We start from the raw sequence: 14,209 nt of genomic DNA on the forward strand, positions 1-14,209 counted from the left end.
TGTTAATATCGTCATTGTTCTGAACGATGGTAGTATCTATTATGCCTTTCCTGGTCTTGCAGGCTACCCTTTCATTCGTTCAATTGTATTTATTGAGCGCTTACTGTGTGCAAATCACTATACTAAGCGTTTGGGAGAGTAAAATATAACTCTTCTAGGTCTCCAAGTGCCCCTCTGTGGTAGATCTGCAGCATGGCCTAGTGGATAGATCTGGGGACTGGGATCCAGAAGATCTTCTAATCCCGGCTCCACCACTTGTCTGCTGTGTGACCTTGGGCGAGTCACTTCACTTCTCTATGCCTCAGTTACCTTATCTGTAAAATGGGGATTAAGACTGTGAGCCCCATGTGGCCAGGGACTGAGTTTGACTTGTTTAGCTTGTATCTACTCCAGCACTTAGAATAGTGCTCCTTACATAGTAAGCGCTCAACAAATACCTTTGTGGTCCACACATAGTAAATGCTTAACAAGTAGCTTTATTATTATTATTGCTGAGTAGTGCTATATAAAGTTAAACCTAGCCTGACTCGCTGACAAGAATAGCTTACAGTCCAGAGGATTTTGAGTTGACCAAAGTCAGAATGTCAAACAACTCCTCAGCTGGCATCTATCTGAGCTGCAATAAAACAAAACCAAAACATTGAAAATCATCAGGCATGGTAGTGGCACGTGACAGATGGAAAGCTCAGAGGGACTATTTGGAGCAATCAAATTTTAATTTTCCTGAATCCTGTTGGCGGGTTCAACCCTATGTGCCCTTCTTCATTCCCCACCCCCTCCAATAAACCCTTCCTTCACCACCCCCAGCCAACTTCAGCATAAGAACTGAGAAACTCAAGCATTGTATGAATGATGGCTTTGCCCTTGGAGCAGGATAGATAATAATAATAATAATAATAATAATAATAACAATAATAAAATGGCATTTATTAAGTTTTTACTACATGAAAAGTACTGTTCTAAGCGCTGGGGAGGTAACAAGGTCATCAGATTGTCCCACAAGGGGCTCACAGTCTTAATCCCCATTTTACAGGTGAGGGAACTGAGGCACAGAGAAGTTAAGTGACTCACCCAAAGTCACACAGCTGACAACTGGCGGAGTCAGGATTTGAACCCATGACCTCTGACTCCAAAGCCTGTGCTCTTTCATTACCTACCTCAGGGGCCTCATGAAGGTAATAATAATAAATAATAATTATAGTACTTCTTAAGCATTCACTGTGTGCCAAACACTGTTTTAAGTGCTGGGGTAGATACAAGGCAATCAGGTTAGACACAGTCCCTGACCCAAATGGGGCTCATACTCTTAATCCCCATTTTACAGATGAGATAACTGAGGCACAGAGAATTTAAATGATTTTCCCACACAGCAGACATGTTGCAGAGCAGGGATTAGAACCTAGGTCCTTCTGATTCCCAGGTTTGTGTTCTAGCCACTAATCCACACTTGGGTGATCTGACAGAGACAGGGAAAGAGATAAAAAGGATGATGAGACTGTAAGTTGCTCCTGGGCAGGGAATATGTCTACCAACTCGAGTGTATTGGTAAAATATTGCTTAAATCTGCCCTTTCCTCTCCTTCCAAACTGCTACCATGCTGCTCTATGCACTTACCCTATGTCTTCTTGGCTACTGCATCTTTTCCTTGCTAACCTCCCTGCCTCCTGTCTCTCCCAATTTCAGTCAGTCAGTTGATCGATCAGTTGTATTTATTGAGAGCTTACTATGTGCAGAGCACTGTACTAAGAGCTTGGGAGAATAGAATGTAAGAGTTGGTAGACATGTTCCCTGCCCACAATGAGCTTGCAGTCTAGAGGGAAAGACAGGCATTCATATAAATGGATAAATTGCAGGTTTGTACATAAGTGCTGTGGGGCTGAGGGAGGGGCGCATAAAGGGAGGAAATACAACTGCAGAAGGGAGTGGGGGAAGCAGCGTGGCTCAGTGGAAAGAGCCCGGGCTTTGGAGTCAGAGGTCATGGGTTCAAATCCCAGCTCCACCAACTGTCAGCTGTGTGACTTTGGGCAAATCACTTCACTTCTCTGAGCCTCAGTTGCCTCATCTGCAAAATGGTGATTAAAACTGTGAGCCCCCCGTGGGACAACCTGATCACCTTGGGAGGGTGACAGAAGAGGCCTACAGTAGCCACCCTGGGAAATGGGGGTGCTTTGGACACGATGGGGGCTCTGAAAGGATGACCAGAGGCTAGCGAGGGAGGGTGGCCTGTATCCCCTCCTCCGGCCTTGCAGTATTTTCCTTTTCTGCACCTCCTTTGCTCGGCTTTTCTCATCAGGAGTGAGATGACCCAGAGCAGTGTTGCCCCGGCGTCTGACCACTGGGACACAGAGGAGCAGAGAAGACAACGTTGGCTATCTCTCAGGGCTGGCAGAGAGCCATGTCAGTGCAGGCCCCGGGGCGGTTTTAGCCAATCACCTCCTGATGAGCTCTGGCTGAATGGCAGTTGTAGGATCTCCCTAAGGACCACTTGTACAGAGCATCTTTCTTCCTTGACAAATCAAAAGGACTCCCACTGCCTCCATCCCCCAAGGAAGTGGCTGTTCTTTCTGGCTCATCTCCCCCATCCTCCCTCTCTGCCCTACCCTGGGGAAATGGTCTGAGAACCCACTTTGGATGCCAAGTGGGAGAGAAAGTACTTAGTTCCCCCTTATTGGAGCCTCACAGTTGGGAGACTCTCAGGGGGAAGAATGGAAATGCTCAGTAAAGAGCCACAGTCCAGTAAACCAGGGCAACGAGTCAACACTTCTCATTTCCAGTTAGCCAAGACGCCTCCAGAGCATTTCTAGGAGGTGACATAATATGCACCTGAATTTATTCATTCCATATGTACAGGATAAGAGTAAGCGTTTGATTTCAGAGTAGAAAGAATGATGATTGACTTGACCGTTGGAAGGATTGATTACTATGGCCCCAAAAGACTGTAAGCTTGTCTTATAGACTGTAAGCTTGTTGTAGGCAGGGAACATATCTACCAATACTGGCCCTCAAGTAGCTTACCATCTAGTTAGGGAATCAGATATTGAAATAAGTTGCAGATAGGAGAAGTGGCATAGTATAAGGATATAGACATAAGTGCTGTGGGGCTGAGTGTAGGGTGAATGTCAGTACATAGGCAGCACAGAGGAGAGGGCAAATAGGGTGGGGGAAAGAGGTGTTAGGGAAGTTCTCTTGGCAAAGATATGATGTTAGTAGGGTCTTGAGAGGGGGAGAGTGGTGGTCTGTCAATTATCAGTCGATCAACCAATGGTATTTATTGAGTGCTTATTGTATACAGAGCCTGTACTAAACACTTGGGAGAGTACAATAAAACAGAGTTGGTAGACATGTTCCCTACACACAAAGAGCTTGAGGTCTAGAGCAGGAGACAGACATTAAATTAAATTATGGATCTGCACCTCCTCTCAGGGTCACACCTGGAGAGTTTCCAGTACTCTACCAGCCTCGACTACGGGAGGGAGAGCTAAGCAGAGGACTATCCATTCCATTCCTATCTTGGCCAGTGGCTAGCGAGTGGAAGGCAATCTGCTACAAGCCAAACTCAACCGTGCTGGGCAGCAGCAACATGGGAGTGAGTCGAGGGAGGAGACTCAAGTTGACTTCGTCCTCTCCTGGTTCTCCTCTTATCTCTCTGGTCGTTCATTCTCAGTCTCTTTTGCAGGCTCCTCCTTCCCCTCCCATCCTCTTACTGTGGGGGTTCCCCAAGGTTCAGTGCTTGGTCCCCTTCTGTTCTCGATCTACACTCACTCCCTTGGTGACCTCATTCGCTCCCACGGCTTCAACTGTCATCTCTACGCTGATGACACCCAGATCTCCATCTCTGCCCCTGCTCTCTCCCCCTCTCTCCAGACTCGCATCTCCTCCTGCCTTCAGGACATCTCCATCTGGATGTCTGCCCGCCACCTAAAGCTCAACATGTCGAAGACTGAACTCCTTGTCTTCCCTCCCAAACCTTGTCCTCTCCCTGACTTTCCCATCTCTGTTGACGGCACTACCATCCTTCCCGTCTCACAAGCCCGCAACCTTGGTGTCATCCTCGACTCCGCTCTCTCGTTCACCCCTCACATCCAAGCCGTCACCAAAACCTGCCGGTCTCAGCTCCGCAACATTGCCAAGATCTGCCCTTTCCTCTCCATCCATACCGCTACCCTGCTCATTCAAGCTCTCATCCTATCCTGTCTGGACTACTGCATCAGCCTTCTCTCTGATCTCCCATCCTCGTGTCTCTCCCCACTTCAATCCATACTTCATGCTGCTGCCCAGATTATCTTTGTCCAGAAACGCTCTGGGCATATTACTCCCCTCCTCAAACATTTCCAGTGGCTACCAATCAATCTGCACATCAGGCAGAAACTCCTCACCCTGGGCTTCAAGGCTGTCCATCACCTTGCCCCCTCCTACCTCACTTCCCTTCTCTCCTTCTACAGCCCAGCCCGCACCCTCCGCTCCTCTGCTGCTAATCTCCTCACCGTGGCTCGTTCTCGCCTGTCCCGCCATCGACCCCCGGCCCATGTCATCCCCCGGGCCTGGAATGCCCTCCCTCTGCCCATCTGCCAAGCTAGCTCTCTTCCTCCCTTCAAGGCCCTACTGTGAGCTCACCTCCTCCAAGAGGCCATCCCAGACTGAGCCCCTTCCCTCCTCTCCCCCTCCTCCCCCTCTCCATCCCCCCATCTTACCTCCTTCCCTTCCCCACAGCACCTGTATAAATGTATATATGTTTGTACATATTTATTACTCTATTTATTTATTTATTTTACTTGTATATATCTACTCTATTTTATTTTGTTAGTATGTTTGGTTTTGTTCTCTGTCTCCCCCTTTTAGACTGTGAGCCCACTGTTGGGCAGGGACTGTCTCTATATGTTGCCAATTTGTACTACCCAAGAGCTTAGTACAGTGCTCTGCACACAGTAAACACTCAATAAATATGACTGATGATGATGATGATGATGATGATGACAGCATGGAAGGAGGCAATGGTAAACCACTTCCATATTTTTACCAATAAAACTCTACTTCCAGAATGATTAAGATGGAGGTGGGGCATTCTGGGAGAGATGTGCCCATGGCATCACTATGGTACGGAGATGACTACAGCATAAGACAAGATTGTATACATACAGAAGTACTGTGGTGCTGAAGGTGGGGTGAATATCAAGTGCTTCAGGGGTACAGATCTAAGGTACAAAGGTGACACAGAAGGGAGTGGGAGTAGGGGAAATGAGGGCTTAGTCAGGCCTCTTGGAGGACATATGATTTTAATTAGATTCTGAAGGTGGGGAGAGTGATGGTCTGTGATATATGAAGGAGGAGGGAGTTTTAGGCCAGAGGGAGGATATGGGCAAGGGGTTGGTGGGGTGACATATGAGACCGAAGTGGAGTGAAGAGGTTGATGTTAGAAGAGTGAGGTGTCTGGGCTGGGTTATAGTGGGAGGTTAGTGAGGTAAGATAGGGGGAGGTGAGCTGATAGAGAGCTATTAAACCAGTGGTAAGGAGTTTCTGTTTGAGGCAGAGATGGATGAGCACAACCACTGGAGGTTCTTGAGGAGGGGATACATGGACTGAAAGGGTTTTTAGAAAAATCATTCAGGCAGCAGAGGGAAGTATAGATTGGAGAAGAGAGCGAGATGTTGCAGAGAAGTCAGCAAGGAGGTCAAGGTTCAGTGTGATAAGATCTTGGCTCAGTGTGATAGTAGTTTGAAGCCAAGCGCTTAGTACAGTGCTCTGCACATAGTAAGCGCTCAATAAATACGATTGATTGATTGATTGATTGAAGAGGAAGGGGCAGTTTTTGGAAATGCTGTAAAGGAAGAACTGACGAGATTTGAATACGCGAGTGAAATGAAAGAGCTGAGTCGAGACTATCGTCAAGGTTACCGGTCTGTGGGACAGAAAGGACGCCATGCCCATCTGCCCAGCTCTTGGGCACACTTTGTCCCACCCTGGACCCAAGTCCCATGTCCTGAGTGAGAGGTTGGTAACCTATAGCTCAGAAGCCCTAGCTCGCTCTTCTTGAAACCAAATGTGGCTTTCGAAACAGGGGAGGTTGGGGTCAGTGAGAGGGCGAAGGATTTAAACCCTCAGCCCAGGATCCCCGGACTAAGAGGAAGCTTGTTGCCAAAGCACCCTACAGTTCTGGTGCTGTGCATGGTAGCATAACCTACCTTCCTAAAACCTACCTAAAACCAGAACCTTGGACCACTGGGTTCTGTCTGGCTGTCACAGTTGGAGAGGGGGAGGGGGGACAGGTGTGGCTATTCAGCAGTAGGCAGCTTGTTCGGAGACCTGTGGGTGGACAGTGATCCCCAGAACACCACATCCTAGGCCTCTGGCTGAGGGTCCCTGGGGGACTGAGGTGGCCCTGAGGGATTCTAGGAACTTGCAGGTTGTGCTTGGAGGGGCCAGGCCATGTCACTGGGGCCACCGTGTCTGTGCCACTGGGTCTGGGTTGTGGTTGCCCCTGATGGAGCCCTCGTTCCTTCGCAGAGAGGGATTCCTGCCCCTCCTGTCAGCTGTAGCGATGGAATCCCTGCCCACGCTAGAACCTCCCACAGTTTCAGCAGCTCTTTGGAGCCCGGGGGTTAGAGAAGCTGGGGTGGGGGGCTGTGGGCAGAAGCTGGAATGGCCAGGGGCAGGAGCAGGAGCAGGTCTTATCCCCTAACGCTTCAGCTCTGAGATACCCTCCCCTAGTCCCCGGGCCAGGCAGCACCACAGCACTACATTGAGAAGCAGCGTGGCTTAATGGAAAGAGGATGGGCCTCGGAGTTAGAAGCACCTCACTTCTAATCCTGGCTCTGCCATTTGTCTGCTGTGTGGACTCGGGCAAATATGAACTTGGGCAAATTACTTACCTTCTCTGGGCCTCAGTTACCTCGTGTGTACAATGGGGATTAAGACGGTGAGCCCCAGGTGGGACAGGGACTGTGTCCAACCTGATTAACTTGTATCTACCCCAGTGCTTGGCACATAGTAAGCACTTAACATGTACCATAATTTTATTATTATTATTATTATTATAAATTCTATACGTCCTTCCTCGAGCTGAGGAGAGCAGAACCACCTGACCAGAACAACAGGCTGTGCCCACATGGGGGATGGGTTCTGCCCTCTGCTAGTGGGCCTGGGCCAAGAAGGAGCTGCCATTCATTCATTCATTCAATCATTTATTGAGCACTTACTGTGTGCAGACACTGTACTAAGTGTTTGGGAAGTACAAGTTGGCAACATATAGAGACGGTCCCTACCCAACAGTGGGCTCACAGTCCAGAAGGGGGAGACAGACAACAAAACAAAACACATTAACAAAATAAAATAAATAGAATAAATATGTACAAATAAAATAAATAAATAGAGTAATAAATATGTACAAACATATATACAGGTGCTGTGGGGAGGGGAAGGAGGTAAGGCGGGGGGATGGGGATGGGGGGAGAGGGAGAGGAAGGAGGGGGCTCAGTCTGGGAAGGCCTCCTGGAGGAGGTGAGCTCTCAGAAGGGCCTTGAAGGGAGGAAGAGAGCTAGCTTGGCGGATGGGCAGAGGGAGGGCATTTCAGGCCGGGGAATGACGTGGGCCGGGGATCAACAGTGGGACAGGCGAGAACGAGGCACGGTGAGGAGATTAGCCAGGAGAAGCAGCATGACTCAGTGGAAAGTGCCCGGGCTTTGGAGTCAGAGGTCATGGGTTCAAATCCCGGCTCCTCCACTTGTCAGCTGTGTGACTTTGGGCAAGTCACTTCACTTCTCTGGGCCTCAGTTACCTCATCTGTAAAATGGGGGTTGAGACTGTGAGCCCCCTGTGCGACAACCTGCTCACCTTGTATTCTCCCCAGCACTTAGAACAGTGCTTTGCACATAGTAAGCGCTTAATAAATGCCATCATCATCGTTATTATTATTATTAGCGGCAGAGGAGTGGAGGGTGTGGGCTGGGCTGTAGAAGGAGAGAAGGGAGGTGAGGTAGGAGGGGGCGAGGTGATGGAGAGCCTTGAAGTCGAGGGTGAGGAGTTTTTGCCTGTGTAGGTTGATTGGTAGCCACTGGAGATTTTTGAGGAGGGGAGTAACACACTGCTACCCTTTCCTAGCTGGGTGGGCACTGCCCTCTTGCATCCTCAAAGAGAGGGGAGGGGGCAGGGAGGAGAAAGAAGGGAAGGGAACCTAATCTTTGCCAGTGCTAGCTCATTGGACCTTCCTTCTCTTCCTCTCCTCTCCCTTTGTACTTCTTCCCCTCCCCTCTATTCCCTTCCTCTTCTCTCCCGTCCATTCATTCATTCGATCATATTTATTGAAAGCTTACTCAGTGTGAAGCCCTGTGTTAAGCGCTTGGGAGAGTACAATATAACAGACACATTCCCTGCCCACAATGAATTTATAGTCCAAAGGGCTGACAGACATTAATATAAGTAAAGTACAGTTATGGACATAAGTGCTGTGGGGCTGGGAGGGGGGATGAATAAAGGGAGCAATTCAGAGCTCTTTCCACTAAGCCACACTGTTCCTTTGTTTCATCAAAAGCTGAATAGCGAATGGCCAAGGCTGTTCCTGTCCTGCTGCCAATCTGGGCTGCTGAGCTCCAGGCAAGAGAGTGGCAGGGGGCATGGAAGCCATCGGCATCTGGGAGAGAAGTGGGATGCAAGGACCATTGAGGGTTAAAGGGGCATTGTGCTGAGAAACACTGAGACTTGTGCCTGAGGAATAGTGTTTGAGAATTAGACAGACATGTGTGTCTAGGATATGTTTATGCCTTCCAGACTACTGGGCATAATCTGCCTGGCAAACGGTTTCCAGAGATCGTAAGTTCCCACAACTTTGCAACAGTTGTAGCAACATTAGCTAGAGTAATCTTTTGCCCCACTTCCTTCTCTCCATCCATCTTGGATGGCTCTATCTGCAGCAAACACATCAATCAATCAATGGCATTTACTGAGTGCTTACAGTGTGCAGAGCACTGTACTAAGTGCTTGGGAGAGTATAATACAACAGAATTGGTAGACGCATTCTCTGCTCACAAGGAGCTTAAAGTCTGGTCATCAGAATCCTTTGCTTCCCTTCCACCTTGCTTGGTGGCCATTTCAGCATTTGGGGTTACTGGGGCATATTTTGTGTTGAGTCAAATGAATACCTGTTACTGAAGATTTTCTTTACCAGCAACTAAAACTTGTTACCCAAAATACTTTTCTTTATTTGTCAATGGCATTGTAGAAAAATAGGTTATTCTGGCATTTATTAATAGAGCAGTGCATGCATTCACATGTTAATAGCACTCCACCTAATAGAATTTTCTAAACTATTACCAACGGTAATGAAAATACTTTTTTTAGCTTGAATACTTCTTAGAAATGAATCCATTCACACTGTAAATTTCATCATCTTCTAGACTGTGAGCCCGCTGTTGGGTAGGGACCATCTCTATATGTTGCCAACTGGTACTTCCCAAGCGCTTAGTACAGTGCTCCGCACACAGTAAGCGCTCAATAAATATGATTGAATGAATGAATGAATGACAAACCTGCATCCTTCCTTGCAAGGTAAGACATTTCTGACAGGAGTCAACGGAAAACATTCTAATCTGAGCCTCAGGGCAGAGTGTAGCTAAGAGAGTCAACTTCCTGTACATTCTCAACTCAGACATCTGATTCAGACCTCTCCTCACTCAGATCCCATAGTCATGCCAATTGATCTCTGTTGGATCAATTGGAGGGGGGATGAATACAGAGAAGCAGCGTGGTTCAGTGGAAAGAGCATGGGCTTTGGAGTCAGAAAACCATGGGTTCTAATCCTGGCTCTGCCACCTGCCTGCTGTGTGACCTTGGGCAAGTCGCTTCACTTCTCTGTGCCTCAGTTACCTCATCTGTGAAATGGGGATTGAGACTATGAGCCCCACATGGGACAGGGACTGTATCCAACTTGATTTGCTTGTATCCACCCCACTGCTTGGTACAGTACCCAGCACACAGTAAGTGCTTAACAAATGCCATAATTATTATTAATCAATCAATCAATCAATCAATCATATTTATTGAGTGCTTACTGTGTGCAGAGCACTGTACTAAGTGCTTGGGTAGTGCAAGTTGGCAACATATAAAGACAGTCCCCACCCAACAGTGGGCTTACAGTCTAAGAGGGGGAGACAGAGAACAAAACCAAACATACTAAAAAAAATAAAATAAATAGAATAGATATGTACAAGTACTACTATTACTACTACCATCACCACTGCTACTACTACTATTGCTACTACTAAATAAATGATAATAATGATAAGTGTTTAGTACGTGCCAGGAACTGAGATACAAGATAGTTAGTCAGTCTCGCCCTGTCTCACACGGGGCTCACAGTCTAGTCATGATTTCATTGCCGCAAAGACTGCAATCCTGCTTAATTTGCGTTGTTCTTGGACGGAAAGACTCCAGGAAATTCTGAGCCCGTAACGCAAACCGCTCCTCTCCGGGAAATTCCCAGCCCTTTTCCCCAACCAGAAAGACTACTTGGCCACGGAGTAGGAAAATGTCTAAGAGAAAAAGAAAAAAAAACCACAGCAGGGAAAAGGGGCAGCAACTGAGAGAGGCTCTGTTGGGTCTCTACTCCACCAGCTCGAGGCCTGATGCTCAGGAGCAGTGTGGGCTAAGTGGATAGAGCACAGCCCTGGGAGTCAGAAGGACCTGGGTTCTAATTCTTCCTCCACCACATGTCTGCTGTGTGACCTTAGGCCACTTCACTTCTCTGTGCTTCAGTTACTTCATTTGGAAAATGGAGATTAGGAGGGTGAGCCCCATGTGGAATTGGGACTGTGTCCAACCTGATTATCTTGTGTCTACCCCAGCTCTTATAACAGTGCTTGGCACATTGTAAGTGCTTAACAGGTTCTATAATTATTATTATTAGGAGAGAAGCTACCCTGCCTACATGCCACTGGAAGTTCCCATCAGCCTGCTCTGCACCACTTTCACAAGGAGAAGTTGCAACCTCAGCATGAGGCCTTCTCTGTCTTTAAAACCCTGGGAAGAGCTTAGTATAGTACTCCACACACATTAAGCACTCAATAAACACATTTAATTGTTTGATTGATTGGAAAGATGTGGCTATGGCTATAATTGTTAGCCAGCGACCCTCCGGGAAAATCTGTCACTCTAACCATAATACTCTATTGGTGTTATTACATTTCCCACTGTCCTTTTCCTTTATGTTGTTTTTGCATTTTTATTCTTTTATCTTTTCTAACCTATCTATAGCCAGTTCCCTTTTTCCTCCCTTATTCTGCGATTGTGATCTCTGGGAATCAGGTGCCGTGTCTTACTTTTGAAGTTGATTTTGCTCTCAATGCTTAGTCCAGAGCTTTGTGTATAGCAGTTGCTTAATAAACACCATTGAATGAATGAATGAATGGACGAATGAATGGATGAATGAATGAACAAACAGCCTTTGTTTCTGTGTCTGTGTCCAGGGCCACTGACCTCCAGACTTCTGAACTTCTGATAAGCCACTGTTAACCGTCACATAGCCTAGCAAGGTGCAGCATGCAAAACCTCAGCGGATTTTTGCCTCATTGCTAGGTGACAAAGATGAACCTTCTAAGGAGCAATTTGCTGACCACTGTGGTCAGCAGGAAGGTGGGATGGATCAGTCTGGCATTGCTTGAACCAGAGACTGAGGAATGGGTTAAAAAGGATGGAATGAACTTGAAGAATCTTTGTAGCTGAGGAAGCAAGGATTTTCTAGCTGGTCTGGGACCCAAGCCAGCTGCCTGGTGTTGGAGAGGCCTGTACTGTGACCACTGAGACAGAGTGAGGAACTTTTTATTTTTTAAAAGGTATTTGTTAAGCACTTACTATGTGCTAGGCAAAGCATTAAGCACTGGGGTCAATACAAAATGATCAGGTTGGACACAGTCCATGCCCCACATGGGGCTCACAGTCTTAATCCCCATTTTACAAATGAAGTAACTGAGGCACAGAGAATAATAATAATAATAATAATAATAATGGTATTTGTTAAGCACTTACTACATGCCAGGCACCGTACTAAGTGCCACAGTGGTTACAAGCAAACTGAGTTGGACTCAGTCCCTGTCCCACGTGGGGCTCACAGTCTCCATCCTCATTTTACAGATGAGGTAACTGAGGCACAGAGAAGTGAAGTGACCCCAAGGTAGCACAACAGACAAATGGAGGAGGCAGGATTAGAACTCAGGCCTTTCTGACTCCCAAGCCTGTGCTTTAGCCACTAGGCTACATTGTTTCTCAACGGGCTGACTCGGTGAGCCCTGGGAAACTGCTCCAGGGAAGGGAAGATACAGAGTTTTGCTTTAGGAATTTCTTACTCCCACCCTCCTTGAAAACTCTAGCTGGAAATCAAAGTTGTGCACTAGTGGCTCAGGTATAACAACGATGCATGTGTAACTGAGCTTGTGCCAGGAAGAAATAAAGAGCTCGTACTTTTCCGTTAAGAATTCTGTCTGTTTTGTCCTTTCTGTAAGCACTTCTCACAGAAATCTGAAGGACTCCTCACCAGAAATAGCCCTCCTACCTCCCTAGCCCGTGCAGCTGAGGTGGAGGAGATGTAATGCCCACTGGAGCATGATGGCCTCATGTAGAGGAACTTATTCATCCAGGAGATGACCCTTTTTTATGGCATTTGTTAGCACTTATTATGTGCCAAGCACTGTACTAAGCCCTGGGGTAGATACAGTCTAATCAAGTTGGACACAGTCCATGTCCCACGTGGGGCTTACAGTCTTAAACCTCTTTTTACAGCTGAGGTAACTGAGGCCCAGAGAAGTGAAGTGACTTGCCCAAGGTCACACAGCACACTAGTGGCAGAGCCTGGATTAGAGCCCAGGTCCTTCTGAGTCCCAAGATTAGCTCACCCTACTACCTCATTTGTGAAGCACCCTGGGATAAGATCCCTCCTCACTCTCATGTGGGTCATTTTCTGTAGTATTTGTTAAGCTCTTACTATGTACCAGGAGCTGTGCTAAGCACTGGGTCAATTCTTTCATAGTTGAGGAAACCAAGGTCACATGTGGCTCTGACGGAATCCGCAACCTAAAGTACTAACTGTCTTTCAACCCCCTAATAGATTCAAAAGCCAAAGTGTCGGTTTACCATACAGTGCCCAGAGTAACAAAATATAAAATTGGTCTTTGTATGACATGATGATGAGGCTGATGGTAATTACTCCTTGGGTGTGAAGGAGTGTCTTAACTGACAGTTGATGACAGATGAACCACTTTCAGTTCCCCGTCAACTGCTTTCAGGAACAAGGCCATAAAGGCCATTATTCTGAAAGGTCGGGATTCCCAATCCTCCAGAAGACAGGATATTCCAAGTGACTTCCACCGTATAGCTTCTATTTTTTTATGCATCTGTCAACCACTTACTAGGTACCAGGCACTGCACTACGTACTGGGGTAGATACAAGGTAATCTGGTTAGACACAGTCTATGTCCTCGCATGGGCTCAAAGCCTTAATCCCCATTATACAGATGAGGGAACTGAGGTGCAGAGAAGTGAAATGACTTGCTAGAGGTCACACAGCAGGAATTAGAACTTGGATTTGCACCCTTTATTCACTCCCAGGTCCACAGCACTTCTGGAAATATCCATAATTCATTTGTTTATATTAATGTCTGTTTCTCCCCTAGACAGAGGTCCTTGTGAGCAGGGAACATGTCTACCAACTCTGTTCTATTGTACTCTACCAAGTGCTTAGTACAGTAAATACTGAATTAATATGATTGCTGTCCCCAGATAATATTACCAGACACATCAGATGGCCTCCTTTTAATAATAATAATAATAATGATGGTATTTGTTAAGCGCTTCTAAGCACTGTTCTAAGCGCTGGGGTAGAGACAAGGTTTATCAGGTTGTCCCACATGAGGCTCACGGTCTTAGTCCCCATTTTACAGATGAGGTAACTGAGGCCCCGAGAAGTTAACTGAGTTGCCCAAAGTCACACAGCTGACAAGAGGCAGAGGCAGGATTGAAACCCATGATTTCTGACTCCAAAGCCCATGCTCTTTCCACTGAGCCATGCTGCTTCTCTATTACTTCTCTGCTTCTTTCTTATTTCCCCAGCCAAGATGACTCAGTTCCACACCTCCCCACTGAGCCCGGAGAAGAGATTTCTCCAGGATGCTGATGTTCCTGCAGGGCAAGTCACTTCACTTCTCTGGGCCTCAGTTCCCTCCTCTGTAAA

At 47.1% G+C, this 14,209-nt stretch overlaps 1 protein-coding gene and 1 non-coding gene across 2 annotated transcripts in view; one reads left to right on the forward strand and one right to left on the reverse strand.

Annotated features, from left to right (window-relative positions):
* LOC119928789 (neutral phospholipase A2 agkistrodotoxin-like) overlaps nt 1-14,209 on the reverse strand; it is a 58,636-nt gene that overhangs the window by 21,542 nt on the left and 22,885 nt on the right. The gene's annotated exons all lie outside the window — the stretch shown is intronic.
* On the forward strand, nt 3,414-3,551 carry LOC119929009. Its single transcript, XR_005451153.1, has one exon. It is a non-coding gene; the product is annotated as a small nucleolar RNA SNORA7 (small nucleolar RNA).

This window comes from Tachyglossus aculeatus, chromosome 5, assembly GCF_015852505.1.
Source record: "Tachyglossus aculeatus isolate mTacAcu1 chromosome 5, mTacAcu1.pri, whole genome shotgun sequence".
NCBI lineage: Eukaryota > Metazoa > Chordata > Mammalia > Monotremata > Tachyglossidae > Tachyglossus > Tachyglossus aculeatus.